General features: G+C 44.6%; 1 long non-coding RNA gene across 1 annotated transcript; it reads right to left on the bottom strand.

Moving 5' to 3' along the window:
• Positions 1-248: 248 nt before the first annotated feature.
• On the bottom strand, positions 249-2231 carry LOC125745202 (uncharacterized). The gene is made up of 4 exons (XR_007398594.1): positions 2098-2231; positions 1215-1361; positions 1040-1088; positions 249-261 (listed from the first exon to the last, which is right to left on the bottom strand). It is a non-coding gene; the product is annotated as an uncharacterized LOC125745202 (long non-coding RNA).
• Positions 2232-6975: the final 4744 nt, after the last annotated feature.

Raw genomic sequence — 6975 nt, 5'->3', positions numbered from 1 at the left:
TTGAACACGCCCTGCCTGAGGCTTCTCAGCAGCGCCCCCTGTAGGCTGAAGGGCGGCTATGGTGACTGAGAGTGAAGAGGAGAGAAGCTCAGTCGCCCCGGGGCCCTGCAAGCTGGCGTCCGGCCAGCTGAGCGAGTCTGAGCTCTCACAGAGTGCTGGGGTCGGTTGTGAGGGGAATCGTAATCCACAGTCTCCACCACCCCCACTGCTCGTGCACTGCCTCCCTCTCGCCCCCTCCTCTCGCCCATCTGGCTGACTTTCCTGTTGAGGAGACAGCAGGGTGCCGATGGGTAATTAAAGCTGCCACCAGGAGTAATGAAAGGGCAGACAGTGCTTTACCCTGCTCTCTCACCAAGTCAGGCTGATGCCTCCCAGGTCCTCTGCACCGGATCCTCCCAGTGTCACTAGCTATCTGAGCCCTCATTGTGCTGTCTGGGTTACTGGGGGGGGGGGGGGTGGGGGGGTCATTTTTGATTTCAGTTTTTGCTTTCTCCATTACCACTAGTTTAACCATTCGCCTCCTCAGAGTCTGGCGAAGGTTGATTATGCCAGGTTACAGGTTAGAGAGGAAAATGATAAATTGGTGTCATCAATGGGTATTCAACAGCTAGCAATCTCGTGCAATTGCCTCCTGTAATTACAAATTTTATTGGAACAGGAGAAATTAGCATTTATTTTATTATATAAAATCAACACAAATATTTACAAAGAGGGAGGTTCTGCTGATAGCTCTGTTGTCTTACACCTTACAGTCTGGGTTAAGTGTGGCTCTGCATATGTAGAGCTTGTTTCCTCTCTGTTGCGCTCATTTCATATTGCATTTAATCTGGGCTGTTTTGTTCTTTTGTATTGTAACGAATCGGAGAGACACCAACTGCTGGAAATTCCGAATTCCTCGTGTGTGCCACACACGCTTGGCCAGTAAACCTGATTGCGACTCCTTGGTTGGGGAGACTGGCCTTTCTACATTGCCTGTGCAGTATGTGAGTGTGTGACCTAAGCGGAGGTCCATCCAGGCCCATCCAGGGCGTCCCCCTACCTTGTGTCCTGCGCTTCCTGGAGCAGGCACCAGCTCCTTTAACCAACCCCTGCCAAAGTTAAGCAGTCAGAACATGGAAGAACGGAAGAATTTCCGCTGAAATACAGAGACACCCCTCTGCCCAAATTCCACCTGGTGCACTGTGGTATACAGCTGCCACTCGATAACACAATACCAGGCATCCTCAGTGGCCGAGATGGACACAGATCCACCAGGTCGACCTGCAGCCTCCACCCTTGCTCCTCTGTGTTGGCTGGTACCTCCACTCGTCACAGATGTACTGAGATCCAGCTCCCCTGATCGAAGGTGGATCTCTGGCAGGCTGAAAACAATGGGACCGCGCCTCATGAGGGTCGATTACCTCTTATAGAGACAGATGAGGCCAGGTTAGGCAAGGACGATGCCCGCCAAAGTTTCTTTGAAACGTGGCCAGACACCATCCGTCACAATTAAGGGTGCCCGTTCAAGCTGCCGAACGGCGTATTATAGATGGAGGCTAATAAAGTCTTAGTCATAAAATAAAAGAAAAAACTCAGTGCTGTGTATATTCTTAAAAATAGTGAAGTAGTACCGAGTTCAGACTTTATTTCATCTGCCAGAGTGAATTTCATGGCATTTTCTAGATTGAATGCTACTCGGATAAGCCCTTGATCCAAGGAAGGCCTGACAAGATTGAAACTGACCAGTTGGAGCGTGTGGGTATTAATTACAGATTTTATTTCAAGACGCAGACCTGTCAAATTTCACAGCCTCTAGATAATAAGGGAGCGTCTTTCCTGTAATAAATTCACTGATCAGCTAAACCAAAATGGATTACAATATCGCAATCGTACTTTCACTCATGTTTAATAAATCTAACTTTTAAGAACCCCAAAATACAAGAATTTAATTTTAAAAAAGTACGGTCAAAAGCTGATCTAAATTCTTAGGAGAAAATGAAAGTTGTAGAGGAAGAGAGAAACAACGTAGATGCAAACGTGTCCCTTCACGCCACACAGTCCTTCCATTTTCTGATTCGGTAACTATATATCAGAGTTTAGCGAAGCGGGGCGACTCACCCGAGTGCTATAGATGGAGGATCCGCTTGAAGAGCACTGGTGCCGTGTAACAGACTGGGGTTTGGAGTTAAACTGTTGTGTGACAGCCAACCTCCCCTGGCTGCACACAGGCAGCCGCGTTTCGGTCTTGTGCTTTGGGCTACCGGGGTGAGAAATTTCGCAGCAGTTACTCTGCTTAATTCAGAGTCCCTCAAACCAGACAAGCCCAGGGCCGCGGAACAAGCGGGGAAGTACGAGACTGTGCTACCGGAGCTGTCAGACTGCATCTCAGAGGTGATTAATTACAGGAAAGTGAGGTAGAGCCCTTCAGATGATCCTGCATTAGTTATTCTGTCTTTAAAAAGAACGCACCTCGGTTTAAAATGCAGTAATTCCACAAACAGAGACTGTTTTGGCAAACATTACAAATGCCAGATCATGAACTGTATGTCAGTCCATCTCATTGCCATTTTAAATCCAAAAACAGATTAGTCCGTCAGTCAATAGATAGATGCATGGATGGATAATCTCATGGCCCCCAATTAAGGACATGCTGTTCTTTGTAAACTCTATTGAAATGCATGATTGCATTATTACTACACTGCTGGAGCTCAATTCTGCTTTCACAGTAGCCACAGACCAATTAACGCAGCAATACAAATAGCAGTTTACAGAACTGGATGCAGAAATGCTGCAATGAATTTTGTAAGTTGCGCGGTACAAGTCAACTGGTCAAAATAAATACAGAAAAAATGACTGCATGTCTTACAATCATGTTGCCGACTCTTAAATGTCACCCGCGGTGTCAATAATCTTTAAGAAGACGCGGAGATGATTCTGCTCTGCATAGCAATGACTAGCAAATCCACCAACAAGCATGTGAAAACAAATCTCTTATGCATTATAATGCTGTCAAGCATCCAAGGGAAGTAATTTGGGGCAGGAGCCTAAAATAAGTAATCTGACCAAAAATAACTATTTGTTAGCGTTTGGCATTTATTGCAGTTCTGCGTTATGTGTTTGCTGATACCGCTCGCCGTCATTTAATAGCTCGGTAGATTATAGAATGGTCTAGACTGCCGACTTGTGAAGCACATTTCATTTCCTGTGAAGGCTCCCACGGCGTGAGAAAGGCCTGCCTGACAGTTTTGACAACAGTGGGCTTTTTTGCAGTCAAATCAAAGGGAAGAGCTCTGCCCTCACCGTACTCGCTTTTCTCGCCTTGGAGTCAAGGCAGGCAAGCTAGCGATCTGTGTCCCCGAAAAGGGGGGCGAATGCTAATGAACCAAGTGCCTCTGCCCGCGGAAAACAGAAGACAGCGCCCAGAGGGAATGGCGGAACTGCGCGTGCTTTTAGCAAAGCATTCCGGTAGACTGTATTGAGACAAGAAGATGGAGGATCTTGGCTTCCAGGGGTTTCCCAATGAAGCACTTTCATTTTTACACAGCCCCCTGTAACTTGATTTTAGTGGTGGGGGAGCTGGGGGAATGAATGGTCAAAGAAATGGCCTCCTCAGTTCCACCATCCAGTTTCTTTTCCGTCACTTGCATGCTCATTTTATTCCATATTCCCAAACGATGCCGTCCTCCCCTCCCAGCCTACCCTTCTCTCGTACCCCGGTGTTCGTCTTTGCAGGATTCTGGCAGCGCTCGCAGAAAACGCGGAGGACCGGGAGGGGTGACTAATAACTCCCGTAGGAGGCAACGGCACTTTCCGCGCCTTTCCCCTTCCACCACAATCAAGACCCCCCCTCTGCCATTGATGGATTAACAGTAGGAGAGCAAGAGCAGAAAAGAGAGAAGGAGATGGATTTAGAATACTGAAAAGCTCAAATGAGATGAAAAAATCTTCAGCACAATACTCTCTCTGTGTAAGATCTTTCTTTAACCGTTCACTCGCTTTTTCTGCTTCTTCTCCATGTTTTTTTTACCCTTTAAATCCACCCCCTGGTTAACTTTGTGACATAGGAATGCCGAAAAATCTTGGCACATAAAAACATCAGAAAAAATAGCTTTTATTCCTCCAAAAAGCTTCTTCTCATACTAAAAACTCTGTGTAAAACTCTCAGGTCACTGAGAACTGGGTCGGGGTCACCACCTGGCACTAGGCTGGAATGTTGTCATTGAACCCGTCCTTTATTCTGAGATCTGAAATGACTGTCAACAGGTCTCTCTGATTGGCTCAGCCCATAAGAAAAGCGCGGTATAACTGGTTAAAATGACTGTCTGGCTGTTGTGTTACTGCCCCCTATTGACTCATCAGGCAGCTACAGGTTGGTGGTGCACTGGCACCTGCATTGCTCTGTGCTGCTTGGATTGTATGAACAAAGCACTCGTCTTAAGCAAAAGACCAGTAAATATATATATAATGTGAGTGCAAATTATAGTACATCTTTCAGACATCATGGGTCCTCATTACAATCAGTCTAATATTCAAGATTACAGCAACACACAACAAAATCATACAATACATTGAGTGATGTACATACAGATATATTTCCAGATAGACTCGATTAAAAGCACATTATCTTTTTTTTATTGAATATATTCATACATTCTTAGAAATATTTCGGCACTTGCTTGTGGTGAATATAGGTTGCAAATGAACTTAACCGACTAAAATTATCGGCCTCAGACTATGCAGATTGTTTTTTCTTGGCGAGTTGAAAACTCGAAAGAGGAAGTACTGATATTTCAGTATCATCTGAAGCATTTTGGTGGTTGTACAAGATATCCCAGGAAAATGCTCATCGCATGTGAACCATCCTTACATTCATTGTTCAGCCATATTAGCAAACATTTCAGAATGCTGATTCGCTCATATCCTTTTTACTGCTTTCTGTGCTACTTGGCTTTACAGACTCTTCAGATCTGCCATTGCTCTCTCTCTCTCTCTCTCTCTCACTCTCTCTCCCTCTCTCTGGCTTCCTTTTTTCCACCTCACTCCTCACTCGTTCATTATCTGTCCACAGAGCGCCTCGTGAAAAGAACCTGCTTTTCAGCTTAAAATCGGGGGGATGAAGGCCAGGTAGGCGCACAATGGAAGACTCCAGCATCAGGTAACTAAACTTACACTCTGTTTCATTTCTTCACGCTTTTGTGGTCGAGGTTTCAGCCTCGGCTCCGTAACCCTAACAGGTCCTGAGCTCTCAGCTCCCAGCAATATCACTGCAGACCCATTTGTTTTTGTTTTACATTCGTTTAATGCGACTGTATTTTTTTTTTTTCAAGAGATGATTGGCTCAAATAATTCTTCATTTTCAAGGTGAAATTTGCAGTAATGTTTGCTGAAAATAAAGAAAATTGTATGAGCTGTTAGTATACAAATATAAAGTTCAGGAGCTTTATTTTTGTTCAGATATTTGTGCAAATAAACATATCCTTGAATACTGTTAGACTTTTCTGATTCGGGGTTCGGTTTCTATACTTATGCTCAATAAAATAATGCATAAGTTCTGAATGGAGGATCTATTTTATGAACTGTGCTTAATCACAGATTAATATTTAAAATGTGTACCTTAGGCTAGATGAGTTTTAATGATGGTGTCCTCTGGAAATAAGACACGGAAGTACTGTGAATGTAACAGATTTTTTTTTCCTGTTCACTCCTTTGGAGTTACTTGGAGGTTTGGCAGCAGGCAAGTGGGATACAGCCTGACAGAGAGGACTGTTATCAGATAGGGGGTGCAACACCTTTTAAATGCACTGTAGTTAAACTGGGATAGCTTAGGTATCCTCATACAGCCATACATTCATCTTTATTAATCAATGGTGGAGTTACCTTCAGTGAGGAACCTGCACCCAGCATGTCAGCAGGCTGGGATATGGGAGGAATTCCCCAGAGAAGGAAAGACTTGAAGATCGTTTATTTCTGAGGGAGCCATTAATAAATTATTTTTAATTTATTATAATTTTTTTTAAGACAACAGGGCATCTCCTCACTAGCCTAGATAAAACTAAAACGGTACACATTTTTATCTATATCTATCTATCTATCTATCTATCTATCTATCTATCTATCTATCTATCTATCTATCTATCTATCTATCTATCTATCTATCTATCTATCTATCTATCTATGTATGCCTGGGATGACAATCAAACTTCACAAAAGTTATCATATACCATGTTAAATGAGTTACTGTCGCTGTATCTATTGACCATTTGCAATCAAGTGCACGCAATATTTGACAGAGTCCCGAAGGGTAGGCGAGCAGTAGGAGGCTGCGTAGCGGCAGTGCGACGGACGATGCTCCCGAAACAGCAGCCTTTGGCAGCTCGCGCTAGCGGGTCGCCGGGAGATGGAGGTGATGGAATGGTTGGGGAAATGAGAGATGGCGGCACGCGTGGCTTCATAAACAGCCTGGAAGCAGTCTGGGCAGCGGCTCATCGGGGTAAATCACGCCTGTCACATTTGCTGCTGTAGATTACTGTACCCATGAAGCACGCTTTCTCTATCCTTTTCTAGTAATGACAATAACGATTTTAGGCCTTATAATTGAAAGTATGAATTGTGCTTCTGTAGGTTCTGCATGCGTGCTGAACTGAGACAGAGCCTTACAATATTGCAGGAAGGTAATTGCCCGGGATAATTCCCCTGTTTTCCCCCTCTAATGTAATGAAACATTTGGCTCGAGCGTATGCACTGCTGATTTGGCTGTGCAGGCACCGCATCAGGATGAAACAATTGCCAGTAAAATTTAATTTATGGGGAAGGTGTTAAAAGCTAGTGTTGCCAGTAGGGGGGGTCAATGACCCATACGAGTTACGAATTCATTTCCGTTTTTTTCCCCCCTTCGCTTGCTCGTGGTGCCGCTTCTGCCGCTTTTCGACTGCGCGTTTTTCCGATGTGAGGGTGGATGCCTGCATCGGGAGTTTCCCCTCTCGTCCAGTAACTCCT

The sequence above is a fragment of the Brienomyrus brachyistius genome, chromosome 6 (genome assembly GCF_023856365.1).
Source record: "Brienomyrus brachyistius isolate T26 chromosome 6, BBRACH_0.4, whole genome shotgun sequence".
Classification (NCBI taxonomy): Eukaryota; Metazoa; Chordata; class Actinopteri; order Osteoglossiformes; family Mormyridae; genus Brienomyrus; species Brienomyrus brachyistius.
This window is presented reverse-complemented; position numbering and strand designations above follow the sequence as displayed.